Source organism: Haliotis cracherodii, unplaced genomic scaffold (assembly GCF_022045235.1).
Source record: "Haliotis cracherodii isolate W230 unplaced genomic scaffold, xgHalCrac1.p SCAF_14, whole genome shotgun sequence".
In the NCBI taxonomy this organism is placed as follows: domain Eukaryota; kingdom Metazoa; phylum Mollusca; class Gastropoda; order Lepetellida; family Haliotidae; genus Haliotis; species Haliotis cracherodii.
The window spans coordinates 30,290,935-30,312,559 of NW_027266269.1; the positions used below are offsets into that span (position 1 = coordinate 30,290,935).

Consider the following 21,625-nt stretch of genomic DNA (forward strand, 5'->3'; position numbering starts at 1 on the left):
GCAATAACATTCCATTTCGCGTGCGATGTCAAGTTTCCATATGAGGATATTCATTACTATCCATTGTTCTTTGTTAATGTAAGTAAATTGCATCTGGTCAGTTGACCCTGTATTCATCTAATTCACCTGATACATCACTTATACATTTACACATTAATGAGTTATCTTGCATATTAATGAGGGATTGGTGACCTAAGTTTCCATATAAGGATATTCATTACTATCCATTGTTCTTTGTTAATGAATGCTCAAGTAATCTTATCTCTTAGAAGTTATCCACTAAACTACGTCATTTCACTCTATTTTTTCTCATAAAAATGATTCTGGGTATGGGTTAAACGAGTATTTTTCCATTGAAAAAAGGAAACTGAATCGACATTTTGAACTCCAAACATCTTTTAGAAAAAGAATGTAATTTTACAGTATTAAAACGTCTCAGACCAGACTGGCATACTTTGCAGTTTTCAACACACGGGTTTCGCGATACCGACTCTATATTTCTCAGAGCTGACCTCTTAGAGTCAAGACTGTTAACCCTTATTTTTTTATTTAGTTGTCATGACAACTGAATGTTAAAAGGAACTTATAAGAGGTAACACTAGAAGAGTTAAGAACTGGACATGTGGTTTCTATGGAAATTCAACTCACACCCCTCTTTGCCACATGTGACAGTCATAACTACACGAAATACATGCATCAATGGAATATGTCTAACAATGACATTCCTTTCCCCGTGAATCACATTTGAACCTCGTAGTAGCCACTTCCATATAGCTACACTCATTACTATGCTTTGTTCTCACTTAATGAAGGACTCATTAACACATTTCCTTCTTGCATTGGAACAACAGACCTCTCATTACTCTTTCTGACCTGTGACGTCATGATTATATTTCACAATGAATGAGTTATTGCACTTATGGATCAACGTAGCCTGAGATGTGGAATGGTGCCTCATAGAACACGGACAAAACAAGGTGTTATGTGTATAGCATATACGAACTCATTCGGAGTGTTGTAAAATAAACCTCACTTGTAACAATATAAGCAATGTGATCTACTGTTAGATGCGTCGACAACTGTGTACATAGTACACTAACTAAATATGGAAATATTACTATGCCCATTGAGCGCTGTAAAGAAGGTGATCACGTGACTCCCCAGCGAATATGTACTTGGTGAAGCTTGCGTTGAATTGATCATCGGGTTATCTTCCTGACCACTGACAGAGGACACAATACACCAAACGATTAATCTTAAGGTTTTAAAAAACTAATCATGCTAAATTCAGAATATTCTAACTTTATCTCGAGTCATAGAAATGTATCATGACAATGGTTAACTAACACTATGCTAAGATCACCTTTTTAAAACCTTAAGATTAATCATAACTGTTTTGTAAAAAGAGATAAAAAAAAGACAATATAAGAATACATTGATCGATCATGTCTGACTATATTAAAGAGCACATAGGTAAAGGTAACTACATCACTATGTCTGTTAATTATGATGGTTCTTCAATGGGACGCCATTTGTGGTGCACACATCCTTGAACAAAGGGAACATTGAATTTGAACATGTACTTTTTTTTTCCTAAATGAGAATTCGTTGGACTCATGATAACATAATAAACTCAATCAAGGTTTTTTTTCATACACATCATACATCATGCAGAAACAGACTATAACATCTACAGCCAGGAATCGCAATGCCATAGCATGTACCCAAAAGTTGTGCGCCGCTCGCACACCAAAGTATAGTCTGTATCAGAAATCACTTTGTTACATTTCATAAAAAGTAAATTTTCATAAAATCACTATGAGTGTTCTATTTCTTGCTTTGTAAAATGTTTAACGAGTGATGTTTTATCAACAACAACAACAACAAAAAAGAAGAATTATATCTAATTTCTGTTGGGTATTAAACTCTACAAATGGATTGGTAAAATAAGAATCTGTTTTAAGTTTAACTGTTAAATAATATGAATTATTTTATCAAAAGCATGGTGTACAAATGCATACATAACATTACAAAAATACTTTACACAAATATGCATTAGAGGTAGACAGATGAGAAAGAAAGAAAAAATTTTTTTAATGTAACTAATTACATATCAGTAAATAATTTGTAAAAATATTTAGATTAAAATTATTACTCACCTAAGACGACTCTGACACAGTAGCACGTGACCTCCATTCTCCTCATTCATTCCGTCTTCAATACTGTCAGCAAGGTTAGAGTGAAAATGTCAGTCACTCAACACTACTGTTGAGTTTTATAACACATATTGACATAAATCACACTCTTATTCCTGGGCTGATAATCTCAGCAGACGCAGCCCCCCCGAATGAGCATGTAGAGAGGGGGCAAAAAGGCGGCAAAATTCAGTCGCAATAACATTCCATTTCGCGTGCGATGTCAAGTTTCCATATGAGGATATTCATTACTATCCATTGTTCTTTGTTAATGTAAGTAAATTGCATCTGGTCAGTTGACCCTGTATTCATCTAATTCACCTGATACATCACTTATACATTTACATATTAATGAGTTATCTTGCATATTAATGAGGGATTGGTGACCTAAGTTTCCATATAAGGATATTCATTATTATCCATTGTTCTTTGTTAATGAATGCTCAAGTAATCTTATCTCTTAGAAGTTATCTACTAAACTACGTTATTTCACTCTATTTTTTTCTCATGAAAATGATTCTGGGTATGGGTTAAACGAGTATTTTTTCCATTGAAATAGGAAACTGAACCGACATTTTGAACTCAAACATCTTTGAGAAAAAAGAATAGAATTTTACAGTATTAAAACGTCATATACCAGACTGGCATACATTACAGTCTTCAACACACGGGTTTCGCGATACCGACTCTATATTTCTCAGAGCTAACCTCTAGCTAGGAGTCAAGACTGTTAACCCTTATTTTTTTTTATAGTTGTCATGGCAACTGTTTGTTAAAAGGAACTTATAATGGGTAACACGAGAAGAGTTCAGAACTGGACATGTGGTTTCTATGGAAATTCACACCCCTCTTTGCCACATGTGACAGTCATTACTACCGAAATCCATGCATCAATGGAATATGTCTAACAATGACATTCCTTTCCCCGTGAATAACATTTGAACCTCGTAGTAGCCACTTCCATATAGGGACACTCATTACTATGCTTTGTTCTCACTTAATGAAGGACTCATTAACACACTGCATTCGTGCATTGGAACAACAGACCTCTCATTACCCTTTCTGACCTGTGACGTCATGATTATATTTGACTATAAATGAGTTAATGCACTTGCGGATCAACTTAGTCTCATATCGCTTTGTGGAACGGGGGCCCCATAGAACTAACTTGTAGGTCAGGCGCGAGATTCAAACCGAGGACACGTGACACCCGTGAGCGTTCATGGCAACGTCGGCCATCTTGTTTTTAGACACATGTTGTTCTACGTTTAACGAATGGTCAAGTGCATGACTGCATCCAATCAGTTGACCCTTAATTAACGTAATTGAATATCGGGAGATCTTTCTATGTAAACTTGTTCCTGGGCTTTTTAATATTACCACACATAGCCCGCCACCGAATGCCCACAGAGAAATGTCTTCAATGCAAAAGGTTCAAATGTTCACCACATGTTCTCGCGCCAAAATGGTCTCACAATGACATTCCATTCTGCGTGAGTCAAGACCCAACCCAACCCCGGTCGTAGTAACATGTCCATATAGGGACATTCATTACTATCCCGTTTTCTGCGATTAATGAATGGTCAAGTCATTAATTGCATGATTGCATCTGGTCAGTTAACCCTTTATTAACCTAATTGACCTGTGACGTCATGCATACATTTGAATATTAATGAGTTATTCTGCATATTAATGAGACACTGCCAGTCATGTGACCTTGATGACGTCAGAGCACCACCTAGGTGGTGCTCTAGTTATTAATAAATATCTACTAATATCTTCACCCCTAAACTCAAAATACCCCAAATAGACACAACGCTAGCTAACCAAATAAATAAACAAACCGACCCAAACATAGCTAAAACCACCACACTTGCATACATACACGAAAATTGGCCAAATTGGTGTCACATATCCACTGACGGATCTTCAGACCCGATCTCCAACCACACAGGCTTCGGAGTCCATACCACACAACCAGTTATATCCACACAATCTTACCGACTCCCTAACAACCAATCTATATTCACGGCCGAACTTATGGGCATGGCCTCAGCCCTGCATAACCAACAATCTAAAAACAACAAAAAAATCCTAATTCTCACTGACTCCCTTAGCGGACTACAAGCCCTCCAAAACAAAAATACCAAAAAACGACCTAAATTAATAAACCAAATACTTAAAAGCTCCAACGACCTAACAAAAGCAGGCAAACAAATAACCTTCTTGTGGATCCCCGCCCACGTAGGAATTTACGGCAACAATAGCGCCGATAAAGCAGCTAAATTATCTCTCAAAATACCAGAAATAAGCCTAAACCTACCCATATCAAAATCAGAAATTAAAAGTGTAAACAAACAAAAAATAACCAAAAAATGGCATAATCAATATCAAAACTCAAATAGCCAAATCAAAAAAGTGCTCAGAAAACCACTAGCCAAACCTAAAATCCTACACCCCTCTAAAAAAATTGACAGATTAATTACAAAACTCCAAACAGGACACACTAACCTAAATAACCACCTAAAACAACTTAAAAGACACACCACAGGCAACTGCCCCCACTGCAAACAACCCGAAACCACAGAACACGCACTCATTCACTGCACCCACTATCAAACACACAGAACCACACTACAAACCACCCTCAATCTAAATAAGGTTCCTACTCTAGATGAAATACTAAACCCTCAAAATAAACTAGAAAACTTCAAGGCCCTAGACGTATTCCTAATCAAAACAGACCTAATTAAGCGCATCTAAAAAATAATTAATCTACCAATCCAAAATCCAATAAACATACAAACACCCACCTCACCCGGCTCCCTTAGTTCCCTCCTCCACCCACCTCGGCATTTATTCCAAATTTAAAAATTTTAAAAAATCAATATAAGCAACCCCTAAAAGCCCCCTCTTGGGTTGCACACACCACTTTCATCCTTCTCGGAATACACTAAATGGTCCGGCCAGGCCCGTGTGCGAAATACGCTGTAGTCGGAAAGCGCACGTTAAATCTTCTATATCAGTCAGTCAGTCCCTCATTCACGGCAATGAAAACGCCGATAAAGCAGCTAAACTATCCCTTAAAATCCCAGAAATAAGCTTAAACCTACCCATCTCCAAATCAGAAATTAAAAGTGTTAACAAACAAAAAATCACCAAAAAATGGCATAGCCTATATCAAAACACAAATAGCCAAATCAAAGAGGTTCTCCCCCTAACCAAACCAAAAATTCTACATCCGTCCAAAAAAATCGACAGAGTAATTACTAAACTCCAAACAGGACATACCAACCTAAATAACCACCTCAAAATAATAAGAAAACACGCAACAGGAACCTGCCCACATTGCAAACAACAAGAAACCACAGAACACGCACTCATACACTGCACCCACTACCTAACACACCGAACTACACTACAAACCACCCTAAATCAAAATAAGGCTGTTACTCTAGAAGCAATCCTAAACCCACGAAATAAAATAGAAAAATTCAAAGCCTTAGGCGTATACTTAATCAAAACAGGACTAATAAATCGCATTTAAAACCCTAATAAACTACCAAAACCAGACCACAAAATCAAACTAACAAACTTCCATACTCAGGTCCCTTAGTTCGTCCCCCAAACCCTCTTGGCATTTTTTCAAAATTTCAAAATTTCCAAAATTCTATATAAGCAACCACTAAAACACCCCTACTGGATTGCCAAACAACTTTTCCCCCTTTTCGGAAACACATTAAATGGCTTGGCCGGGCCCGTGTGCGAAATACGCTGCAGTCGGAAAGCGCACGTAAAATCTCCAATATAAGTAAGTAAGTCCCTCATTCATCTGTGCGACATACGCATGCAGTCGAGAAGCACATGTAAAATCCCCAACCTCAGTTAGTCCGCCCTCATTCAGTTTTGCTTGACAACGGTATAAGGATCTATATCGAAACGTCGCTTTTTACAGTATTAAAGGAGTTGTTATCCATAAAATTGTGTCCACCTTGTCAGATTCTGATAGTTCCTGTGTTTAGTTGTTGTTGGATTTATTTTCACCAATGGTTGTATTTACTAGGTGCCACGGAGCGCCAACAGGGGGGATGCCGTATGTAAACGATATTCCAGCACCATAGCACCATAGGAGTGGTATATTCCAGCAGAACAAAAGAATGAACCAAGACAAAAAAATTATTTTAACATTCTGAAAGACAATAATGACGTACATTGCTTGGCATGACCGGGTCCATCCTACCACCCGTCTAGGTAAAGTAATGGTCAAACCGGTGAGTTGGACTATTGCCCGGTCCTACGTCATGAACAACCTTCAACTCCCTCCAACTGCCGACACAGGGACGCAGCCTATGGCAAACAGGTTGCCAATGCAATGGTTGGTTTGGTTGGTTTCTTGTTTAACGCCGCACTCAGCAATATTCAAGCTATATGACGGCGGTAAACAAGAGGGCCTGTATCGCTCACCTATCTATTTACGCAATCATGACAAAGTATACATTTGCACTATACATGTACATAATACTGCAAATATTTCGTAATGTTGAAGGGCGGTCGGGTAGCCTAGTAGTTAAAGCGTTCGCTCGTCACGCCGAAGACCCGGGTTCGATTTCCGACATGGGTACAATGTGTGAAGCCAATTTGTGGTGTCCCCCCGCCGTAATATTGCTGGAATATTGCTAAAAGCGCCGTAAAACCATACTCTCTCACTCACTCACTCGTAATGTTGACTCTTTCAGCATTTAGAAGGGGTGGATGGCAAATCTGACAGCATGAACGTGTACTTCTCTAGATACAAATGTAGCATAAACATCTGAACCGTTTCCATGTTATGATCCAGGAACTAAGTTTCCAGAGGCAAGCCTGGACAACAGGGCGAATCCTATTGGCGTAAATGTATTATTCTCTTCATAACAAACACATGTATACAATGTATCTGTTTATCATAGGGTGGGGAGAATATCGGTTTGCATGTTAGTAAGTTTCTAACTCCTTTGGTAGTCCCGGAAAGAAGGTACATTCCTTGTAGCATACATGTATGTGCTTTCCTCTAAGTATACTAAGCAAATGTGTATATGGTTATACAGTGGGGATCAACCAGATATGGTTGATATCCAAGTCTGAGTTCCAGAGAAGAAGTCGTTTAAAGCAAAACAGCCAAATTACCCCTATTTGGACCCGCCCCTCAGCCCCTTGGTGGGTCAGCCCCACCATTTGTAAAACTTTGAATCCTCACCACCGGAGAATGCTTCCAACTAAATATGGTGGATATCTTTCTCTTACTTTCAGAGAAGAAGTCGTTTAAAGCAATATAGCCAAATTATCCCTATCTGGCCCCGTCCCCCAGTCCCTTTGGAGGTCAGCCCCACCATTTGTACAACTGTGAATCCTCACTACCTGAGAATGCTTCCAACCAAATATGGTTGATATATATCTCTTACTTCCAGAGAAGAAGTCGTTTAAAGCAATATAGCCAAATTATGTTCCGATTTGGCCTCGCCCAACAGACCCTTGGGGGTCAGCCCCACCATTTGTACAACTGTGAATCCTCACTACCTGAGAATGCTTCCAACTAAATATGTTGGATATCTTTCTCTTACTTCCAGAGAAGAAGTCGTTTAAAGCAATACAGCCAAATTACCCCGAGACAGGCTCGCTGACTTGGTTGATGCATGTCAGGTAAACCGATTCAAAGGATAATGGCAGGCAGTATTCGATGTGTTCAACACATAAAAAGAAAGGTTTTGTCCATGTCCAATTTATCAATTTGTCACCTGCCATTCAAAGAACCAATTTTGTCCTGTTAACGTGACCCGTGAAGATCCGGGCGAGAATAGGTCTTCAGCAATCCATGCTTGCCGCAAAAGGCGACTATGCTTGTCGTAAAAGTCGACTTACGGGATCGGATGGTCATGCTCGCTGACTTGGTTGATGCATGTCATCGTATCCCAATTGCGCAGATTGAATCTCATGATGTTAATAACTGGAGTGTCTGGCCCAGACTCGATTAATTCCAAACCGTCGTTTTGTAGCTGGAATATTGCCGACTGCGGCGTTTAACAACAAACACGAAGGTGGGAACTTCGTTCCGCATATATACATGCTATAACAGTGAGACATATTGGTAATATTACCATACGTTGTGCAAGAAAACTTTTTATTTTATATAAATACTTAGAGAATTCTATAATAGTAAAATGATACGTTATTACATCAATGTTATTGTTATATGCACTAAAAAGAATGCAATTCGAGGATCGATGTCAATCACTGGATTGTCTGGTCCAGTCTCGATTATTTACAGATCGCCGTCATATAGCTGGAATATTGCTGAGTGCGGCGTTAACAACAAACAAATACACAAACATATTCACAGTTTTACTTTTCGAAGCATTATAGGTTAATCGCCATTTGGATCCGTAATTAACAACTGTATCTGAAGCTGTTTGTAGATGTTTAGGACTGTAACTGATAAATGTAGTTTCATCAGCAAGTATCACACATGGCAAACTAACATAATCTGTACATATTCCAGTATCTAACTGCCGAAGCTCAGTTATGAGGTCATGTTTGTGACCTGTTAAGATCCGGGGTAGAATAGGTCTTCAGAAACCCTTGCTTGCAATAAAAGGTGACTTACGGGATCGGGTGGTCAGGCTCCCTGACTTGGTTGATGCATGTCATCGATCCCAATTGCGTTGATCGATGTTCATAATGTCAATCACTGGATTGTCTGGTCCAGACACGATTATTTACAGACCGCCGTCATGTAGCTGGAATATTGCTGAGTGCGGCGTTAAACAACAAACCAACACAAGAAAAAGCCAAGCTGAGATAACACTACCCTGCCCTCTACCTTGTCTAACAGCAAATACATAACATTGCCCGCCTTCATAATGAACACACGCATACATTGACGTATAACAGTGATGCAACAGAGACCAAAATTACCTCTAATACCAAGATGATAGAGTTTTACCAGGAGACCCGCATACCATATTCGATGAAAGACTTTCTCGTTATCTAGAAATGCTGTGTTGATACAAAACATAACTTTCTACACATCCAATGACGGTAAATAGCGACATGGCAGCACCGTGCTCCTTCCCAAAGCCGAACTGCAAAACACTGGGAAAATTACAGGTATTTCGGGACAGTCGACGAATAGCATTAAATAATAACGCTAACTTCCTTACCAGAAGCTATATAGTTAGCATGCGTTTATTTGTCACCCTCAAATATTGTTTGTTTACGAACAAGGCAACAGCTCGATCAAGTGATATGCAAAGTAGCTTGTTGCAGTGGCGTATTGACGAGTCATCACTGCGCAGGAGTGTGGTTTGAACAACTGACTTGTCGTTGCATGTGTTTGTGATGGGTGCCACTGGTATCACCTGGTATCATAACTATTTGATTTATAGTTAGTGGGTATGGTTTTACGCCGCTTTTAGCAATATTCCAGCAATATCACAGCTGGGGACACCAGAAATGGGCTTCACACATTGTACCCATGTCAGGAACCGAACCCGGGTCTTCGGCGTGACGAGCGAACGCTTTAACCACTAGGCTACACGACCGCCCCAAAAGGAACTGACCACTTTAAGTTCCAGACAGTACGGTGTATTCTTCTTTTTTGCGTTTTTTTAACAGTTTCCGAAGGTAGAAAAGACCCAACATTATCAGTATTTGAATAACAGATATAACCGCCATAGAATAATGCAGCATCTGAGGATCGATGAGCGACATCAATTGTCCTATAATAAGGGTTATCACTGATGCCCCTGCTATGTCAAAGAAAGAGAACATGGCATACGTGTTCTCGTTCACATCAACACTTTCAACACCCCATGCCAGCACGGCAGCAAAAAATGGCGAGTAGCATAATCCGAGTACATTAGAACCGACCCATAAATACGCCAAACTCCTTTCTGCAGTAATAACTAGGAGAACAGAACCAGCTGACACCCCTACCAAGCAGCCTGTGATTAAACCTAACTGAGGAACAACTAGGCTTACAACCACGCCCCCAGCACGCCCGAACAATGTGACCGCGTACATTGAAGACGTCATTAGGGCCATGATATTCTCAGGAATGTGTAGACAACTGTTCGTTCCAAAGAGCAGCAGGAGGGTCCCATATACGAAATTTGTGCCGCCCCCGATAAGCATTAAAGACATAAGAAGGCCAATAAAAATGCATTCCAATTTCCCATAGGAACATTTGTTCATTGGTTTCGTAGTCTTGTCTACGATGTGGTTTTGATGGCATCGTGCTATAGGCAGAAACATGGCAAGTATTATTCCAGTTAATGAAAAACTGAGGTATGCGTAAACGATGCTGCTGTCTGTCGTTTCACTATGGATTCCCGTCTCATTCAAGCCATGTGTCGTGCAGTTCTTGTTGTTGAGAAAAGGTGAGATAATCAATGGCCCAAGGGTGTATCCAGCAAATAAAAACAGTCCCATCAAATGGATTGGCATAGGACTTTGACTCAACTTCCCGACTGTGGCAACAACAGCTGCAATAAAAATAATATGAAATGATAAGAACAGTATATTATAGACATACTGATATACAAATACGTTTTAAGAAAAACTGCAACATGTGCATTCATCACTACAAGACAAAGTTCAGTAAAATTACCGACCCGGTAAAAATCCGGGATAGAATAGGTCTTCAGCAACCAATGATTGCCGTAAAAGGCGACTAACGGGATCGAGTAGTCAGGCTCGCTGACTTGGTTGATACATGGCATTGGTCCTATTTGCGTGGATCGATGCTCATGATGTCAATCACCGGATTGTCTGGCAAAACTCGATTATTTATAGACCGCCGTCATATAGCTGTAATACTGCCGAGTGCGGCGTTAAACAACAAACAAATTACCAGTTAACATATCAAAGATTTGTATGTGAAACTATTTTGAAAATATATAAAAGTTTTTACTGTGAATGGAGATTATACTGAAAAATAAAAGTGCAAAAACTATTCTGCGACTTGGTCTTACATTGAAGTTGCAAAACTTATTGAACGTCCCTCGTAGCTGGAATACTGCTGAATGCGACGTTAAACAACAAACAAACCTAGGAGTGGTGTAATTCCTGAGGGTACTGTGCTCGTAGAGTGAGTGAGTGAGTTGGGTTTAACGCCGCTTTGAACAGTATACTCTTTGAAAATAATACACGCTTTTGAGCCCTGTCTTCATGACGTTTAAAGTATTACATCAAAATATTAACGCAATAAATCGTTGATGCGAACGTGAATTTACAACATATAGGTGTGTCCTACTCCAATACTATTGCTACTCACCAGTATTTATCACCCCTGCAGTCAGTCCTAAGCCGGAACTTGCAGCTGCAGCCACCCAGAAAGAGGAACAGAGGGGTATTACCAACACGAGGCAACTGCTGACAAGGACACACACCATCATCAGTGTATACACATTGAACACTGCATGTACCGGCACGTACAGCACGCTGCCTGCTGCCTTGAAGCCAGCGTACACAGGAAACAGGGTGCTGATGGTCTGAACACTCACGGAGTACAGGCACTGGAGGTCCTGTAGACTTGGTCCAAAGCAGCTGTCAATGAGTCCCTGGAAAAGATGTACTTGAAATAAAATCGACCAAACCCTTTCTGTAATTAAAAGAAATATCTGCTAAAAGTTAAATAACATGTTACAACAGCGTTTCGTGACGTCACTTTAATGTAAGGCATTTAAAAAGAGGTAGCATACTGTGGTTACATTAATAAGACATGTACCTATGCATCCGGTTAAATGATACTTCTTCTGGTTGTACAGAATGCAGCCCCTAACATAGGGAATGTACCCTGGTTTGAAGAATCAGTTCAAGTTTCGAAAGACATATGACAAGATCACTCCACTAGTGTCATTGCAATCAGAAGCTGAAAATCCTTACAAAGACGGCTACTTAACTTGTTATGAGTCGATTCCCAAATTGAAACAACATGTTAACCCAGAAACCTGTACGTAAAAGAACGTAGTGTGAAACCAACAAACAACCAATAAATGGTGTACAATCAACAATTGTATTACAAAATCAACTAGGTTTACAAGTCAATAAAAATTAATGCACAGCAATTACAATTGCAGTACACAATATAGTGGTAGTACAATATCCAATGACAGTATAAAATGTGAGAGCAGTGGAAATGTCAATGGCAAGAATAATAATCACCTCGCCACAACAGTGGTTAAGCTTCCGAGATAGGCCAAGGCTAGGAATCCAGGGTAAAAATGTTATTTTCAAACACAATCTGGTCTTGATGTAATGTCAGATGATATGTGAGATGAGACAGGACGCGCCCGCTCCACATATATAGTCTAACCAGCTTCCAGCACTTTCTACACAGTACCAGACCAGTATCACTGGAACATAACAGAGTATTCCAAATGTGTTTTAAACCTTTTACACCCATCCATGCTATTCCGGAAGTTCCCCGTGGGGACCAGGGGGAAGATAATCAAGAATGTGTCCTCAGCACCCCATGGCTGGTCGTAAAAAGCGACCAAATTGGGCAGCCTGTTTCCCGAGGGCTGCGACCCTGTGTTGAGGGCGACGGAGCTGGCAATAGTGTTCCTTAGTCCAACACACCACTTGGACCCTCACTTTGCCAAGACTGGCCGACCTCCGAATTCTGTACGTCTCCAATCGATTGTCAAGGGCCGAACCAGCCTGATCTTTAATTTGGTAGATAGTTACAGCTTTTCGCATCTAATTTGCTGGAGTATCACACCCCTTTATCTACATTCTTTGCAGCTTTGAAATCCGCTGCAGCATAAGACAGACCTTGTCGACACTCCATAGTGGGTGAGGAAAAGGGGTGCTGATTTTCTTCCCTTTCGACATGGCTTCCCAACAACCTGGTTCAAAACGTAAATACATTGAGTCTGACACTTCACCTGACGAAAATACCACCAACCGATCTGACTTTTGGCCACGTTTTTCTATTATCGAAGCTTGTGACAAAGAACCCCTAAAACTGAATCCTTTCGCAATCTCCAAAGGTATTGCTGGTATCTGCAGAGAGGTTACAAATGTCACCAAGCCTCGATCCGGATCTCTCCTTGTAGAATGTGCACGGAGACAGCAATTAATCAATCTTCTGAAATTAAAAGAGTTCGTAAATATCAAGGTTGCTGTATCTGAACACAGGACACTGAACGCATGCAAGGGATTGTGACAGGGCTTGCTGCCTGTCCAGCATGACTGAGAATGTCAAAGAATTTCCCCAACAATCTGTCAAAGCTGTCAAACGATTTCCTGTAAAAAAGATTGGTGTGGTTGTAGAGACCAATACCTATCTCTTCACTTTCGCCCGTTCTAAAATGCCACAATCAATCAAAGCCAGTTACTGTAGCATTGGATCGGAGGTGTACATACCCAATCCACTCCGGTGCTACACCTGCCAAGCGTTTGGACATGGATCCAAGTCCTGTCATGCCTCTGCTGTTTGTTACTGCTGGTGTGACAAGCACGAGGCCATTGACTGCATGAAGGATATGAAGTGTTCAAACTGCGGTGGGAACCATATGGCCTCGTCTAAATTCTACCCTGTGTGGAAAAGCGAATCACAAATAATGAAGGTCAAAGTCGAACACAATCTCAGAGATTTGCTGGTGCTACTGCAACCACCTCTGCCATTTCTTATTCTGATGCTGTCTCGTCCTTCTATCACCATTGCCTCTATCGACTGCCAGACTGATCGTACATGGGTCAAGTCTCCCCAGCCACATCCTACTGCTTCACTCGTTAAACCAACTGTGACACCTTCGTCTGTGACTCCTCCCAAACCCAAAACTGTAAAAAATGTTGAGTCTCAGACTCCTGAACCAACACCAGAACCAGAACCAGTTAAACTTTCTAACAGGGAAAAGAGATTATTGAAAAAGAAGCCGCAGAAAGAACAGCTGCAAACACAAAAGGCCACCTCTCCTTTAGAGGTCCATAACTCCTTTGGTCCTCTGGACATGGAGGTAACTCCATCTCCACATGAAACCGATAAGAGTATTACAAATTCTTCCTCACGTTCGTGTGACATTGCTCCTGCGGAAGCACCACCACATTATACGATGGAAATGCAGAGGTCTTAAGAAGACTCTTAATGAAATCCAACTTTTAATTCAAGTTCTAAATCATCAGCTTTTTGTCTCTTTGTCTTTTTTACCTAAAAAACACAGATCTATTTGATATCCATCAGTACAGCTCTTACCACTCGTTTTCCAATCCTGGTGATAAAGCTTCAGGAGGCTCTTCCTGGTGAAGCAGAGCATAACCCATAGCCCTGTTCCACTCAACACTACTCTACAAACTGTTGCTGTCCGTGTTACTTTGAACATTGAACTTTGTACGATCAGCTGCCGAAGCCCTGTATCATCATGGGCGACTTAAATGGTCATAAACCCCTATGGGGTAGTATTGATACAAATAATAAGGGACATGTTCTTGACGATTTGATCTCAAATAATGATTTAAGCATCTGAAATGATGGTTATAACACACTGGCACATACTCGGCTCTCGATCTTTCACTGACAGATTCAAATATTTTACATGAATTCGAATGGTCGGTCCATGATGACCTTTGTAGAAGTGACCATTTTCCAACACTACTTACAACTATTAACCCGTTTGAGGAATGTTTCCTGATCCTATACGACTCTTTTCAGATATATTAAATGCTATTGGAGACGAAAGCATCCCTAAGTGCTCTGAAAATACCTCATATACGTAAACCATGGTTCGATAATAATTGTAAACAAGTTAAAAAAAATATACATATATATGTTATGTATTTTCAACAGTAAAGACAAGAAATACTAATAGGGAAAGATTGACAAAAATTTGACCGAAAACAGTTTAATGGATTTAAAGGCAGATGATATAATTGAATTTTTCAAAGGTTAAGAGCTTACACAGTTTCGGGTCAATACCCAAAATGTCAGTCAATACCTGGTGTAACCACCATTAGCATTGATCACTGCAACACATCTGTACATTGAGTGGATCAGACGATTTGTGAAGGCCATAGGGACCCTCCTGCACACATCCAGGGCAGCTGTGCGTAGCTCATTGGCAGTTGTAGGGACTGGGCGCACATTGTGCAGACGCCTTTGAACCTCATCCCACAAGTGTTCGATGGGGTTCAGATCAGGGCTGAGGGCTGGCCACGGTGGAACACGGATGTTGTGTTGTTGGAGAAGGGCCATGGTAGCTCTGGCAACATGGGGACGAATGTTGTCCTGCTGGAAAATGTGTTGTTGATGTTGTGCAAAAAATGGAACAACGTGGGGTCTGATCACTTGGTCGATATACCGCTGAGCAGTGACGCCGTGTCTCCGACCTTCACCAACATTCAGAAAGCACATGGGTCCAAGTCTCGCATTAAGTCCAATCCCTGCCCATACCATGACGCTAGGCCCACCCCATGGATCCCTTTCCACAACGTTTCTGTCAGCGAAACGATCACCTCAACGCCGCCAAATTCTGACTCTTCCGTCTGCATGGGAGACACAAAAGCGACTTTCATCAGAGAAGATGACACGCCTCCACTCACGATAACGCCAACTGCGATGACCCTGTGCCCAATGAAGCCGTTCTTGTCGATGCCGTGGTTGGAGAACAGGACGACGTGCTGGTCGGCGACATCTGAGGTTGTTGGAACGGAGACGTCAGATCACAGTGTCCTGATTATGTGTTCCTATGGTCTGTCGAGCACTTTCACTTGCAGTTAGGAACGGATGTCGCTGGTGTTGACCAATCTTGTCGAGGTGTGGTGACCCTAGGACGACCGCTCCGAGGAAGGTCATGCTGTGGTCTGTGTAGCATTGTATCGATGCAGGAGACGGTAAATTGTGGTTATGTTAACGTTGAAATGACGGGAAACATCTTGGACAGACTCTCCAGCTTCCGAACAACCTATAGCCTGGTTTCTCTGAATTTGAGTTAGACGAGGCATTGTTGACCAAGGAGTGGTAGGTCCAAGAATCGGCCACAGCTTTATACCCACTACAGTTCCTCCATTTTCGATTTTGCGAGAAATTGGTGCATGATACCCTCATATTTATTGAACTGGTGCGTTTTGGCGATTCGTTTTTTATGTTGCGTTTTTACTCGGGGCTTCCAAAATGCAACCAAAAATATTGATAACACCAACAGGCTTCACTACATGCTAAAACTCGTATCAATTTATGGTTCCGTGTTTGTGACCTATTTGCTTAAAAGCGCTTGCGCTTCTTTTGCGTGTGAGTATAGGAAGAAAGCTCAGGAATATTTCCACAACATCCAACTGTCCACAACTTGAAACACGTCAAAATCACTGGAGCTAAAGCGAGACGCACCTTTAAACAGAATAAATGTCAATCCTGGAGGAACTATGAATCAAAAATGAAATCACGCACACCCATGTCCAAGATGTGGAACATGATTCAAGAGATTCAGGGCAAAGGATCCAAATCTGGAGAATACACTTTTAACTGCTAAATCCGAAATTGCCAACAAACTTGGTGACACTTTGGCAAACCATTCCTCCTCATCAAAATTTATCATCAATTGCAGAGGTTTTAAAAACAGCAGGAAACGACATTTTTTAACTCTGATAAGGGTGAGGACTATAACGAAACATTTTCACTCCATGAATAGTATACTGCCGTAGGGCAAACTCATGACACTGCAGAAGGAGCCGACTACATCCACTGTCAGCTCCTGAAACACTTTCGCGATCCATGTTTAGAAAAGTTACTGAATATATTTGATGAAATATGGACCACCAGAAATGTTCCTCCTTCATGTCACAATGCTAGCATTATTCCTATTCCAAAGCAGATCATACATATCCATCCAATTATCGTCCAATATCATTTGACAAGCTGTGTTTGTAAATCCATGGAGTACGGAGTCAACAATCGATTAGTCTGGTACCTGGAGACCAATAACCTCCTGAGTGACATCCAGTGTGGTTTCCGAAAACACAGAAGTACCATTGACCATTAGGGGCGTTAAGAATCGTTTATTTAAAATTCCATTATCAACGAACAATATACTGTATCAATCTTTTTCGATCTAGAGAAGGCATATGATACAACGTGGAAACATGGTATTTTAAAAGATTTGCATGAATTTGGATTGAGGGGCAGACGACCTCAGTTCATAACTCAAGTTTTAACAACAGACAAATTCAAGTACGAGTGGGCGTCCCTCAAGGCTGCATACTATCAGTCACACTGTTCAGCATCAAAATTAATAGTCTCACTAAAGTATTAAACAATAGCGTTGATGGTTCAATTTTTGTGGATGATTTCAACATTTCATGTCATGGTAAGAATATGAATACAATAGAAAGACAGCTACAGCTCTGTCTTAATTCTTCAAAAATGAGCGAACGAAAACGTCTTTAAATTTTCTAAATCAAAAACAAACTCTATTCATTTTATTCGTAAATACAAGCCTCACAAGGATCCAGATTTATTTTTAGATGGTACTCCTATCTAGGTAGCAGAGGAGGCCAGTTTCCTGGGTCTCATATTTGACCGTCATCTCACATTCTTACCAGGCATCAAATATCTCAAGGCCAAGTGCCTGAAGGCTCTCGACTTGTTCAGAGTCATTTCAAATTCCGAGTGGGGAGGGGATCAGATCACCCTCCTTCACTTGTACATATCGTTAATACGCTCCAAACTAAACTTTGGTTCCATTATCTAAGGTGGAGCCTACAAAAGCAATTTAGAAAAATTAGACTTAATACACCATCAGGGCCTAAGGCTGTCTTGTGGACAAGCGTACAACCAATAGCAAAATATATTTTTTACAGGTCCATTTTTACAGACGGGTCTAAGAATGTTGGCAAAGTTGCTAGTGCCATCGTCATTGGATCCAGAACTGTCTCCTCAATAATCCAAGATTCTTGTTTTATCTTTACTGCTGAGGCCAAAACTGTCTTAACAGCTTTGACCTATATCAAAAATCAAAACCAATCTAAAAACTTCATCATCTTCTCTGATTCGTTGTCTTGTATCATCAGATCACCCTATTATTCTGGACATTTTCAATGATCTTTCTACTGGCCAATGTGACATCGTCTTTTGCTGGTTGCCAAGTCATGTAGGTATTATCGGTAACCCAAAAGCTGATGCTGCAGTTAAAGCAGCTCTTGACAAACCGTTACCTCCACTACTTATTCTGTACAGCGATTTCAAACCAACTATTAAATGTTATACTCTCATGCCAAAGAGGTGGGACATCCAAGAAGGAAGCAATAAACTTCACGAATTAAAACGAACATTCGGTCAGACCAACTTGAGTTTTCAGTCAAGACATTACGACGATGTCGTATTGGCCACAGTCGGTTTACACACGAATATCCGCATTGGACAGATGAGGACGAACCTCCTAAGTGTATCCCTTGTGATGAAAGGTTCACCGTCAAGCATATATTGCTTGACTGTGTGGACTTTGCCATCGCAAGGGATTCACATTATCAAAGCGTAAAGCTGAATGCTCTCGTGTCAGCGGGCATCTTTTCATCAGCTATTTGAAAGAAATTGGTATGTGAATAATTGTATGTGAATAATTAAAAAAATTTTTTTTAAATTTCGTGTGATGTTTTTATCAACTGACTTTATTGAAGACTCTATCCAGAGGGTTAACGTATCGTAAAGTCCCCCTGTGTGACACGTAATCCTATCATAATTGATGTCACTATCATCAACCAGTGTTTTAAGCCAACTCAATTCCGAGTATGTTTTTAATAATGGCCAGCAGCTAAAGTGATGACGTAAATCCTGCTGGGGTATCATGCAGGAAGCAAAAGTACTGTAAGTCCCCATGGTCCTTAGTATGGTGATCTACCTTCAGTTGATGGCGAACTATAGCCCGCTTTTATCTTGTATCGTTGTATATAGTGCTTATCTTTTTAATGCTTTCGTACTAGTTTTATAACTTTTTCTGTGATAAGTCTAGTTATTTTACTGTTCTTCGTTGGCAGGTTTATATATAAGTTCAATTGTATTGATTATGCTTAACTATTGATAGTCACGATATGGCTGAAATATTGCCGATGTGACTTAAAATTATAACTCACTCACTCACTAATATTGGCTAGCATTGTGCACTTCCACCAGCAGCTAAAGTGATGACGTAAATCCTGCTGGGGTATCATGCAGGAAGCAGGTGTACTGTTCACTTCAAAAAATCACACTTTGATACTTTTCAAATGAAAACAATTCCATCTTTGGATTTGTGTCTATTTTATTCTGTTTCATGAGTATTTCATGTTTCAATTGTTTTTTCATGTCAGTTCATGTCATTTCATCTCATTTCATCTCATTTCATGATTGACTGCAAATACAGAAAAATACCATTACTCTTCCACACAGTTTCCATAAGTTCTGAACTCACTCACTTAAATGATTAATTCAAGTGAACAAATGTAGCTTAAACAGATCGATACTGTTTAGATAAAATGCATTATTCCCACACCCTGACAGGAGCGGCAGGGTGGAAATATGTACACAAGTGCGTTTTGGGATAGGCTTTCGAAACCTGTAATCACTGTTAGATGCGTGAATATTGTAGTTTCATCAATGATACGAGTTCTACACACTCCACCCTCCCTCTCCCCCAACCTTTTGATGATTCCGTGTTGGAATAGGTCCCCAGCAGTCTATGATAGTTGTAAGAGAAAGACCATTTGATAAGTTGGGTTAGTTAGGGCTTGTATTGTTAATGGAGGCTAGATATTTGTTTCAGCTACAGCTATATAGCCAGAAAGTTGTTTTGATAAAAAATATGGGCCTACATATTTTTTTATAACAGGGATCTAGCAAAAATGTGTTTTTTTGTGCCTGACAATTTCTGTTTTCAACAATCTGAAGCATAATTATTATTTCAAGCTTTTAATGGAATAAATAGTTTTTCCATACAATCCCTGGTCCCCGTTACCACTAGAATATCAAATAAGACGACTATGCTTGTCGTAAAAGTCGACTATGCTTGTCGTAACAGGCGACTATGCTTGTCGAAAGAGGTGACTATGCTTGTTGTAAGAGGCGACTATGCTTGTTGTAAGGGGCGACTAACGGGATCGGGTGTTGTTTTACAACGCACTCAGCAATATTCTAGCTATATGACGGAGGTCTGTGAATAATCGGGTCTGGACCAGACAATCCAGGAATTGATACCATGAGCATCGATCCACACTATTGGGATCGATGACATGAATTAACCAAGTCAGCGAGCCTGACCACCCGATCCCGTTAGTCGCCTTTTACGACAAGCAAAGTCGCTTTTTACGGCAAGCATGGGTTGCTGAAGACCTATTTTTGCCCGGATCTTCACGGGTCACATTTACAGGACAAAAATGGTTCTTTGAATGGCAGGTGACACATTGATACATTGGACATGGACAAAACCTTTCTTTTTATGTGTTGAACACATCGAATGCTGCCTGCCATTATACTTAGATTCGGTTTACCTGTTTCATGGACATATGTAACAGTAATTCAAATTTCCAAATACATTAACCTTGTTGCTACAATAAGCACCTATTACTTACTAGTGTCACTATCCCCTCCCATGGGGTACATTAGAATCTGAACGAGACAATCCAGTGATTGACATCCTGAGCATCGATCAACGCAATTGGGATACGATGACATGCATCAACCAAGTCAGCGAGCCCGACCACCCGATCCCGTTAGTGGGTTCTTACGACAAGCATAGTCGCCTCTAAGGCAAGCATGGGTTGCTGAAGAACTATTTCACCGGACAATCAAACTTAACATGTTCACATTGTCTGGTGACTTTAAACCTCTTGACATAAAATAAGAATTAATCTTGAATACTTACAGTGAAACCTATTAAGGCTAGCATCAAAACATGCTCCACGTAAGGACATGACCAAGTTAGATTTCCCATAGTTGACCAAAGAACGTTGAAGGCGTGATATTTCAATAATAATACAGACAGAGAGGCAGGTCTACTACATCAGTTGAGTTGTTGTGAGAGACTACCCACTTGATATCCTCTAAATGATATGGATGATATAGAATGTCACGGTAAACTGAATATGGATAAGCCCCATTACTGTCTGGATGCCTAGAGTATTCATCATTAGCATCTGACGATACTTAATATTCATGTTTTTAGTGCGTATCTAGTTCCAATGAGGTTTGTTTGTTTGTTGTTTAACCCCACACTGAGCAATATTCACACCCAAAAAAAAGAAAAGAAACAAAATATTCTGTTTTACCCATATCCCAATTGCAAAGCTATCATTACGAGAGAAACCCGTGAAGATCCGGGGTATAATAGGTCTTCAGCAACCCATTCTTGCCGTAAAAGGGGACTACGCTTGTCGTAAGAGGCGACTCACGGGATCGGGTGGTCAGGCTCGGGTGGTCAGGCTCGCTGACT

General features: G+C 40.4%; 1 pseudogene; it reads right to left on the bottom strand.

Moving 5' to 3' along the window:
• The window catches only part of LOC139460353 (sodium-dependent glucose transporter 1-like), a 55,970-nt pseudogene extending 34,843 nt beyond the window's left edge, over positions 1-21,127 (bottom strand).
• Between the last annotated feature and the right edge of the window lie 498 nt (positions 21,128-21,625).